Source organism: Microtus oregoni, unplaced genomic scaffold (genome assembly GCF_018167655.1).
Source record: "Microtus oregoni isolate MIOR12 unplaced genomic scaffold, Mior012 000052F_ref0000163, whole genome shotgun sequence".
Lineage (NCBI taxonomy): Eukaryota > Metazoa > Chordata > Mammalia > Rodentia > Cricetidae > Microtus > Microtus oregoni.
Genome location: NW_024543828.1, coordinates 11,498,995 through 11,509,288, shown reverse-complemented (window position 1 = coordinate 11,509,288; position 10,294 = coordinate 11,498,995).

The window sequence follows — 10,294 nt, the reverse complement described above, 5'->3', positions numbered from 1 at the left end:
AATTCAATTGAATTGGTAGAATATTTTGCTTAACAGAAACACATTCATCGAAAAAAATACTGCTGTGGAAATGAGAAAGGGAAGGAGGAAGGGTATTTCCTCATGTCCCTGCTCTTTAATATCGTGAAGGGCACAGCAACGTGTTGACTGGAGCTCTCGCATTATAAAAACCCAGCGTAATGCTGACGCCATGTCGGACAAACTCGTGTGTCTGCACACAACCCGCAACAAGAGACCTTTGTTATGAGCAAGAGTGATGTTCGTGGGTTTAGGAACTAACCAGAAATTATGTGCACCATGCATTTGTGCCCTCCCGGAGCAAACATCCTTCTACTATATTCACTTATGAAGCGGGTCAGGGTGGCTCAGCTGCAAGGTACTTCCCTGGCAAGTGTGACACCCTGGGGTCCATGTAAAGCACTGCAAAAAAAAAATCCTCAGCTGACAAACCTCCACCTAAGAGGCTTGAAGGAAATGAGACGGCAACCTAGTAATGGTGGCCATGATGCTCTTCCTTTCTTAGGAAGGCCAGACTCTTAAGCCTGCTTTAAGGAAGGAACCAGCTCAGTCAAAATGGAGAGGAACAAAACATATATCATGATTCTCTCTTCTTTACAGCAGTGGAATACCCATGTTGGGGAATAATCTTCCTTATGCGTTTTGTCTGAGTTAGATAGTAGGGATTGTGTGGGCAAGAGCCATCACTGGTTTAGTAGAGTTTGTTGCCTGGATAGATTTATTTTTATTTTACTTTTATACATTGTAATTAAAGTATAATTACATCACATTATCCATTCCCTTTCCTACCTATAGCGCTGCCCAAGTCCCCTCCCTCCAACTCCTGCCATGTCCCTCCCCTCTCAAATTGATGACAGTCTCTTTTTTTTTGATTTTTAGTGTTACATATATATGAATTTATAAGGATGCACAAGTACATAATTATAACCCACTGAGTTTGTTTTTGTTGTTTATGTGTATATGGTTTCAGGGATGCTCACTTTGTAAACAGTATCTCCTAGAACTGTCTGTACAAACAAGACCAGAACATGCAGGCAGATTTTTAAAAATAATCTTTATAGATGCATGCTCTCTGAATTTAAACATTCCCCCTGTGTTTTAACCTGCCTTTCTTTTCCTTGGGAGCCATTAGCTTCCAAACAAGTTCTACTTGTAGTAAGGAACATTTTTCAAAAAAGCAGGGGTGGGATGGTGGTGTACACCCGAGACAGCAGCATAGTTCGGGGGAGAGGAAGGAAGATAGCAGCAAATTCAAGGCCAAGCTGGTTTACATAGTGAGATCCAGGCTAGCCAGGGCTGCACATTCAAAGAAAGACCCTTAGATTTTAATTAAATTAAATTTAATTAAATAGTTAAATGTTTGTAACCAGAAGTAATATCATTGACGTAAAACACTGCATTTTTTTGTTCAAGTCCATGGAGGCATATCCCTTTCTGAATGGAGACAGAGGAGGAGTGGACGGGGAGAGGGGAAGAAGGGAGGTGGAGGAGGGAATGGGAAGAGAGGAGGGAGGGGAAACTGCGGTTGGTATATAAAATAAATAAAAAATTGTTAATAAAGCAAAATAAAAACCAGTGCATTTTCTAGGCTGCCTCCTGTTTTCCTATAATCTCTACTGCCCTCTAGATGCCACTTCCCACAGCGCCACCCTGGACCTTTTCGTCCAGTCTTCCACCCCAAGTAGCCAAAGGCCCTCAGCCTCTCACCTCGTTTCCTCAAGGTCCCCTTGCTCTTCTGAAAGACTGGGGTGCAGGCCTTCCCCTTCTCCTCTATGCCATAGGATCTCTCTGCTAGAGTCATGGTTTTAACAACCACCTTCAATTGATTGCTGAAATATTTTTGGGATGCCATTGTTTGGGGTTTTGTTTGCTTTGGCTATGCTTTTGGAGACAGGGCCTCCCTCAGTAGCCCAGGCTGGCCTAGGCCTCACTATGTATTCCTTGCTGGGCTCAAGTCTGTAAAGATCTTCGTGCTTCCAATTCTCATACTCCAGGGATGGCAGGAGCGAGCCTGTATACTCAGGTAATAGCTTCAGTAATTGCCCTGCATCTCAGCAGTGGGCTCAGACCCTTAGACCCAATGCACACAGATGAACCCCTGTTCCTTTTGTCTGTGTGATGGATGGCTCTTTCAATGTTGGTCATTCCACTGAATGCCATCTTCCTCGACCCTGTTCAGCAAACCAGAACCCTGACTTGACCAAGAGTCTTCCTGCCTCCACCTCCCAGGCGCCTGTGCCACCATTCCTGGTTTGTTCAATACTAGGGGTTAAGCCCGAGGCTTCATGCATGCTAGGCAAGTGGCTGAGCCGCAATCCTAGCCCACGGTGCTTTATAACCCTATCACTTCTATATTCCATGGAATGGTGGAGCAGGAATGATTGAAATGATCATTTTTCTAAATAAACAGAAAATGAACACAGTATCAAATACTGCTGTCTTTGCTATTAGATAGGAAGCAGGTAACCACAAAATGCAAATGTGTGCTGTGACAGGCTTTCAGCACAGGAGCACACCACTTAAGGGGAAGCAGCTGTGGGCTCCTGTGGGCTCGGCTTTTTTCTTTTAGGCCATCAACCAGCTCCCAAATCATGACACAGAGGCTTATTAGTTATAAATGCTTGCCCTAGATTAGCCTCATTTCTGGATAGCTTTTTTTTTTTTTCACTTAGCCTGTTTCTCTTTATTGACCTTTTTGCATCGGGACTTATTACCTTTCTTTCTTCCGTATATCTCACTTGCTCTGTTTCTCCGCATAAGCTGGCTGGCATCTGCCCAGCTTCTTGGTCTGGGCATGTCCCTCCTCCTCCTTCTCTCATTCATCCCTTCTCTCTTCTCAAAGCTAGATATTTTTTCCTTCTATTTATCCTCTCTCGGCCGACCAGCCCTGCCTAGTCTTCCTTTCTTTGCCCAGCTGCTGGCATTAAGCTCTTTTTTAGCCCAATCAGGTGCCTTGGGCAGAGAAGGTGAAACAAATGCCACACATCCTTCCATTGTCAAACAAATATGGTGTAAACAAGAGTAACACATCTTTGCACAGTTAAAGTAATAACCCACAGCACGAACAGATGTAGCATATCTTTACATAGCTAAGATACTATTCTACAACACTCCTTGGCTTCCAGTGGGACCATGTTTTGCAGTGTATTCAACTATTGCCACGGGACGAGATGCACTATATTGGAACAAAATGCATTGTTCCTCCTGAGGCCTTTAAAGTGGGAAGGCGCCTGGAACTAGGTATGGCTATTATTCTGTTCTTGTTGTGGTGTGGTGGATAACTCTGGAACTAGTCAGAATTTTAATCCAGGCTCCATAATCTATCGACTTTATAACTGTGAACAAATCATTTAACCTCACGGTGTCCACATCTGGAAAGTGGGGAGGGTGAAAGTATTGTGTTTTCAGGGTTGATGATGACGCAACAAGAAGGTCAACAGAAAGTCCCAGCAGACTCTGCTCTCCCAGGCTGATCATCAAATGAAGCCCATGGTGAAGCACGGAACAGCGGTCTGCATTCAGCAGTTGAAGTGTCTACAGTCAAGGATCCCACTTGGAAGCTCCGACATACCGAGAAGCCTTGCCCATGAAGTGCGACAAAGAAGGGTCTGAATGTGAAGTGAAGTGAAATCAAACACAAAATACACAAAAGGAAAAAAGTGGGAGAACAATAGAGTTCTGTGAGGGAGGGAGAGATGGAGGGAAACAAGGAGGAAGGGCAGGAGAAAGAGCGTAAGGAGCCATGTGCGGCAATACACGTCTGTGAATACGTAACTCTAGCATTAGGGCAGCTGAGATTGAACAGTAACAAGTTAAAGACCAGCTTCAGGCAACACTTGAGTTATCTAAAACCAGTCTGAGGCACATACTGAGAAATCATCTTTAAAAATTGTCACTTTTGGGTATTGAAAGCAGTTCTCTTACACAATGGAGTACTACACAGCAGAAAAAAAATGATGGCATCTTGAATTTTGCAGGAAAATGGATGGAGCTAGAAAACACCATTTTGAGTGAGGTAACCCAGATACAGAAAGACGATTATCACATGTACTCACTCATAAGTGGTTTTTAAACATAAAGCAAAGAAAACCAGCCTACAAATCACAATTTCAGAGAACTTAGACAACAATGAGGACTCTAAGAGACACATACATAGATCTAATCAACATGGGAAGTAGAAAAAGACAATATCTCCTGAGTAAATTGGGAGCATGGGGACCTTGGCGGAGGGTTGAAGGGGAGGGGAGAGGCAGGGAGGTAAGCAGAGAAAAATGTAGAGCTCAATAAAATTCAATAAAATTAAAACAAAATTGGCAGACCCCCACAAAGCCTTTGGAGTACTAGCCCAGACCCTCATGGGTTTGGCCTAGGATTTTATCCTTTAAAAAAAGGAAAAAGGAAAGCAGTTCTCTAGATTTGACAATTGAGAGTTCGCTTCTCGACAGGAGATGTGACTCATTCATAAAATGTTGGCATATCGTGCATGAGACCCTGTGTTCAATACCCAGTACCCCAGAAAACCTGGCATGGGAACACATGCCTGTAATCCAAGAAATCAGAGGTAGAGAAGGCAGGAGAATTAGAAGTTCGAGGTCATCCTGAGCCACATAGTACATTTGAGGCCAGCTTGATGTACACAAGACCCTGTCTCAAAACAACCAACAAAACGGAGCACACTGAGGCCAGCACAGGGCTTGCCAGCTGATGAACAAGCAGTGTTGAGACAGGTATCAAGGGCAGAAGAGGAATGTGGTATACAAGCACATGTCCAAGAGGTAGACCAGACCATAGACTCAATCCCCTCCACCATGTACTACCTCATCATTCCACATCTCTGTACCTTTATTCATCTGTAAGGTGGAGACAACAGCAAGAAAGACCTGATCCGGTCATTTGAAGTTTGCAGGAACCAAAATACGTGAACCATTTAATAGAGTTCTTAGTGTGTGGGAGGCACAAAGTTAAATGTAACTATTCAAAGCAAGGAAAAAACAGTCAGGGAGCTCGAGCAGAAAGTTAATTTGCTATCTATAAAAATATGGGCGCACAGAAGGCTGTTTCTGGTGAACTAATAGCTTCAAAGTCATTCATGGCAGTTGCGACCCAAATGTTAGGAAGTTGCTGCTATGACTACAGCCTGGCACTGTTACTGCTACAGAGTCGCCCACAAAGATTGAGCAGAGACACTACAGTGTAGACTAGAGACAGCACAATGTATTGGGAACTTCCTGAAGACCAATAGAAGACAGACTTTGTCTAAATTATGCACCCCACATTCTTAGCATAACTGGAAATGTATGTGCACCTTCATCATATCCAGAACCCTTGCTGTGAGACTTTGGAAAAATATATGTTTGCCCTTATGTTTTTGGGGGGAAATGTGGGAATAGGAATAGACAGTGTGGAGCAGCAAACAGTATCCAGTTCATCTTTCTCCTCTCCTCCCTCCCTCTGTGTGTATAGGGCATAGGCCAACATCAGGACCATTGCACAGCACTCATCCACCTTTTGGAGTTTTTTAAACTTTATTTTTATTATTATGCTATATGTACATTTATGATGAGCTGGAGAGATGACTCAGTGGTTAAGAGCACTGCCTGCTCTTCCCAATTCCCAGCAACCACATGGTGACTCACAGACATCTGTAATGAGATCTGGTGCCCTCTTGAGGAAGAGACCTGGTCAGTCGTCCTCAAGTTAGACCATATGGACAAGTTCAACAGAACCACTGTATATAGACTGTTCATTCATGCTTCAGCATTTCTAGCACATAAATTACATTTTTTCCTTCACATTTATGAAGGTAGGGCATGCACATGCAGCATCACATGTATGGAGACATTAGAGGACAACTTTGTGGAGTTGGTTCTCTTCTTCCAACTTTATGTGTGTTCTGGGGATTGAACTCAAGCCACTAAGCCTTCATGGCCGGAACCTTTACTGGCTTAGCCATCTCTCCAGCCCCACCTTAGTGAGGTAGTCTCTTACCAGCCTGTAACTCAGCGAGCAGGCTAGGCTGGCTGGTCAGTGAGCCCCAAGAAGCTACCTGTCTTTGTCATTTCAGTTCTGGGGTTATAGGTACATGCCACCATATCACCACTTTTACATGTGCTCTGGTGATCTAGCTCAGAGTCCCCTGCTTTCATGGCAATCTACTGAGTTAACCTCCCCGGCCCCCAACTCAAAAACTTCTCATCCTGACTGCTGACACCAGAGATCACGGGTGAAAATATCACAGACTGACAAACTGTTGTAAAACACAAAAAGGGAGACGGAGAACGAGCAAGGAACTCAGGACCACGAGGGGTGCACCCACACACTAAGATAATGGGGATGTTCTATTGGGATCTCACCAAGGCCAGCTGGCCTAGGTCTGAAAAAGCATGGGATAAATCCGGACTAGCTGAACATAACGGACAAGGAGGAATACTGAGAATTCAAGAACAATTGCAGTGGGTTTTTGATCCTACTGCACGTACTGGCTTTGTGGGAGCCTAGGCAGTTTGAATGCTCACCTTACGAGACCTGGATAGAGGTGGGCAGTCCTTGGGCTTCCCACAGGTCAGGGAACCCTGATTGCTCTTCGAGCAGATGAGGGGGGGGGACTTAATCGGGGGAGGGGGAGGGAAATGGGAAGCGGTTGTGGGGACGAGGCAGAAATCCTTAATAAATAAATAAATTTAAAAAAAAACACAAAAAGGGATGAGTACATGGATAGGAAAATGATGGTATCTTTCTTAATGCTGGAAGGAAATTTGTGAGATGCACTTCAAGTGGTTTGTAAGCTGAGGCCAGAAGATGAAAGATAGAGAAGTTAAGGGAAGTTCTATGTCACCAGTAGGTGACATTTGCTCACTACTTTACACTATTTTACAGGTTGATCACACTGTAAAATAGAACCTTAAGTGGAAAGGGAAGGTTAAGGGAAGGCTGATGCGAAAGGACTAGCTAAAATTTCCAACCTCAACCTACTCCTCACCATTTCTAAAAGAAAGGCAATCACTATGTTGAAGACATATCTGCATTCCCATACCCAATGCAGTACTGTTCACTGAGTCAAGATCTAGAATAACCTACACTGGCCATGATGCTGTGCACCCTTGTAGTGATAGTTCATCTGTACTTTAATAAGTAAAGCTTGTCTAAAGGTTAGCATAAAGCAGTCACACTAGTCAGCCATACAGGCCAGGCAGTGGCTGCACACACCTTTAATCCCAGCAGCCACACTAGTTAGCCATAGAGACTGGGCAGTTGTTGTGCACACCTTTAATCCCAGCACCAGAGAGGACTATAAGGTGGGATGAGACAGGAACTCGCTCTCTCTCAGTCTGAAGATTTCATAGAGGTAAGAGCTCTCTAGTGACTTGGGGGCTTTCCTCTTCTGATTTCCAGGTTGAACCCCAATATCTGTCTCTGGGTTTTTATTATTTGTGCTACACTCCCTTTAATTCCAGCACTCAGAGCCAGAGACAAACAGATCTCTGTGAGTACGAGGAGTTCGAGGACAGCCTAGCATATACACTGAGTTTCAGGCTAGCCATGGCTAAACAGTGAGGCCTTGACTCCAGATATATATATATATATATATATATATATATATATATATATATATATAGAGAGAGAGAGAGAGAGAGAGAGAGAGAGAAAGAATTAAGGTAAGAATCTGTGAGTAGATAAATAGATAAAAATGTGGTAGATATACATACAATGGAATACCACGTTGCCCTCAAAAAGAAGAAACTAATTTGTAACAGCATTATGAACCTGGAGGGAATTGTGCTAGATGGAATAAGCCAGGCTTATTTAAAAAGACAAACATCATGCATCTCAGTCTCATATATGGAATATAAAAACAGGAACTCTCAGAAGTAGAGTGTTCTAAAGAGGCTGCTTGTTTGTTCCCGGCTGCCTGGACCCGAAATAATCACACAGAAACTGTATTATTTACAACACTGCTTGGCCTATTAGCTCATGCATATTTCTAGCTCACTCTTATCTTAAATTAACCCATTTCTATTCTTATCTTAAATTAACCCATTTCTATTATTTATATTTTATCATGAGGCTCATGGCCTACTGGCAAGGTTCTGGCTTGTGACTTGCATCTTTCTCCTCTGGCAGCTCCATAGTGTCTCTGTGACTCTGCCTTCTTTCTCCCAGCATTCAGTTTAGTTTTCCCCGCCTAGCTCTATTTTGCCCTATCACAGGCCAAGCCAGATTTTTTATTCATTAATCAACAAAAGCAACACATATATAGAAGAACCCCACACACCAGTAGAGGGTAAAATAAGGGCTGACTAGGCCTGGGTGGAGAAAGAGAGAGGACATTGTTTTGATCAAAGTAGACAAAATTTCAGTAAAACAGGAAGAGTTCATCTGTGCATAATAAGTAACTATAGTTAATACTATTTGTATATTTCAAAAGAGTTAAAAAGCAAGGATTTTAAGTGTTCTCAGTACAGATATGGTAATATGTGAGGTGATAAATGATATGTTAAATTAGCCCCGACCATTGATAGTATGATGTATGTATGGATTGAAAGCTTACATCCTTGGCACCGGGAAGTGACACTTACAAACTACCTTCCTAAACATCAACTGGTAGAAAAAGAATAAACTATTGGTCTTATTTATAAAGCACTGTTTATTCTTGTTTATTGAAAATTTTCATTTTAAAAGTCTTTAAAATAAAAACAAGTTTAGAAAATCTGAGCTCCTGTAAGAAGGGACATGACAGAGAAGAAACTGAAAGGCCTCTAAGGGCAGCGGTTTAATTACAGAGGAACACGAACCCATTTGTAGAGTATTGTAAACAACACAACTACTCAGACACAGCTGTCAGGTTAACATGGCTTCATTTCCTTTATATTATTTAGTGTGTAAGCGCGGGCAGCCCACTGCACAAGTTTCGTTATCCCAAGTACCAAGGGCCTCTCCTCAGAAGGGCGAAGTCCCCAAACATGCATATGTACACATCCTTTTGAGACCTTTCAATGTCCTAAGCAATCAGCTAAATTATTGGTAATCACTAAAGTTTAAAATGTGCACATGGATTGCAAACTATTGACTAAACACAGACAAAACACATGTGAACATCTGGATTGCTACTGTTGTTTCTTATTTTAAATTTTTACATGAAAGATGTCTCATAGAAATCGCAGGGCTTAGAAACAGGCCAGTCATTCTTAGAAACCCTCACTCACGCTGCCGAAGATGGCTGTGTGAACAAGCATCTGAGGGTGGACTTCAGGAATTCTCCATTTCCTGTGGATGCTATACTGCTGTTGATGTAGCAGGAGACAATGCCCTGTACCATGAAATCATGGAAACTGTGAGAGCCTCCATTCCAGAAAGCAAAGGACTCCTCAATAAGAATCTAGGCCTCGAGTTTGGTTTTGAAACAGCACTTACAGGCATGCACCACACATACATAGAAGACTTTGTTGGCTTTCAGTCTCTCTTTAAAGTGACTTTGCCATCTGTCCAAGTTGCCCCACCATCTGAGGAGGTGGACAAGTTCTGCTCTGCCCCATCTTGTCACCTTGGACCATTTTGACTTGTGGTGAATTTAGGTGTACAGTCTTCTTCTGGGGCTCTCTTCTAAATCTCCTTTCTCACAGTTCAGATTTCTGGACTACTTACAAAGCCAATGGTTCGGCATTATGCCCAACTTGAGAAAACTAGTTTCTGACAATCAGCTGCACTAGCAAGCAGCCCAGCTGGTGATGGTGGGGCTTTGGCTCAGGATATACAAACTGGCTCATCGTACTCAAGGCCTACACCAAAGAGGGCAATGATGATTCTAACTTTTCACTGCAGAAACCGGGCCTCGATAAGACAGGGTGGAAGGTGTGTACATGGCGTCTTTTCACCCAGGTTGTTTAGAAAGAGGAAAAGGTTGTAGTATGAATAGTCAAGGTAAAGTCGCTGCTTGTTGTAGCTGACAAAATAAGCAAAGCGCGCCCGCACTAGTTTACACACCACTGGGTATGGCTGCCTAAAAGCACAGGGGTGGGGTGGGGAGGTAGAAAACTTACGTAAAGGCAGAAGGCTGGGCTGTCAAGCTACGGTGCACTAGGAATAGCTGCTCTGCCCTGCTGCTAAGGGGGGATTGCCGGAAGCAGTTTGCTGATGGACAGTTGGAGTTCCTACCCCACTGACGGAAATGTACACCAGTGTAAAGGGAATGAGGACCCTACACTGTTCTTGGTCTTAACAGACAACGCAGGGCAATGATTGTTAAAGTATGGAAGGGAGCCACGTGACAATCCAGAAA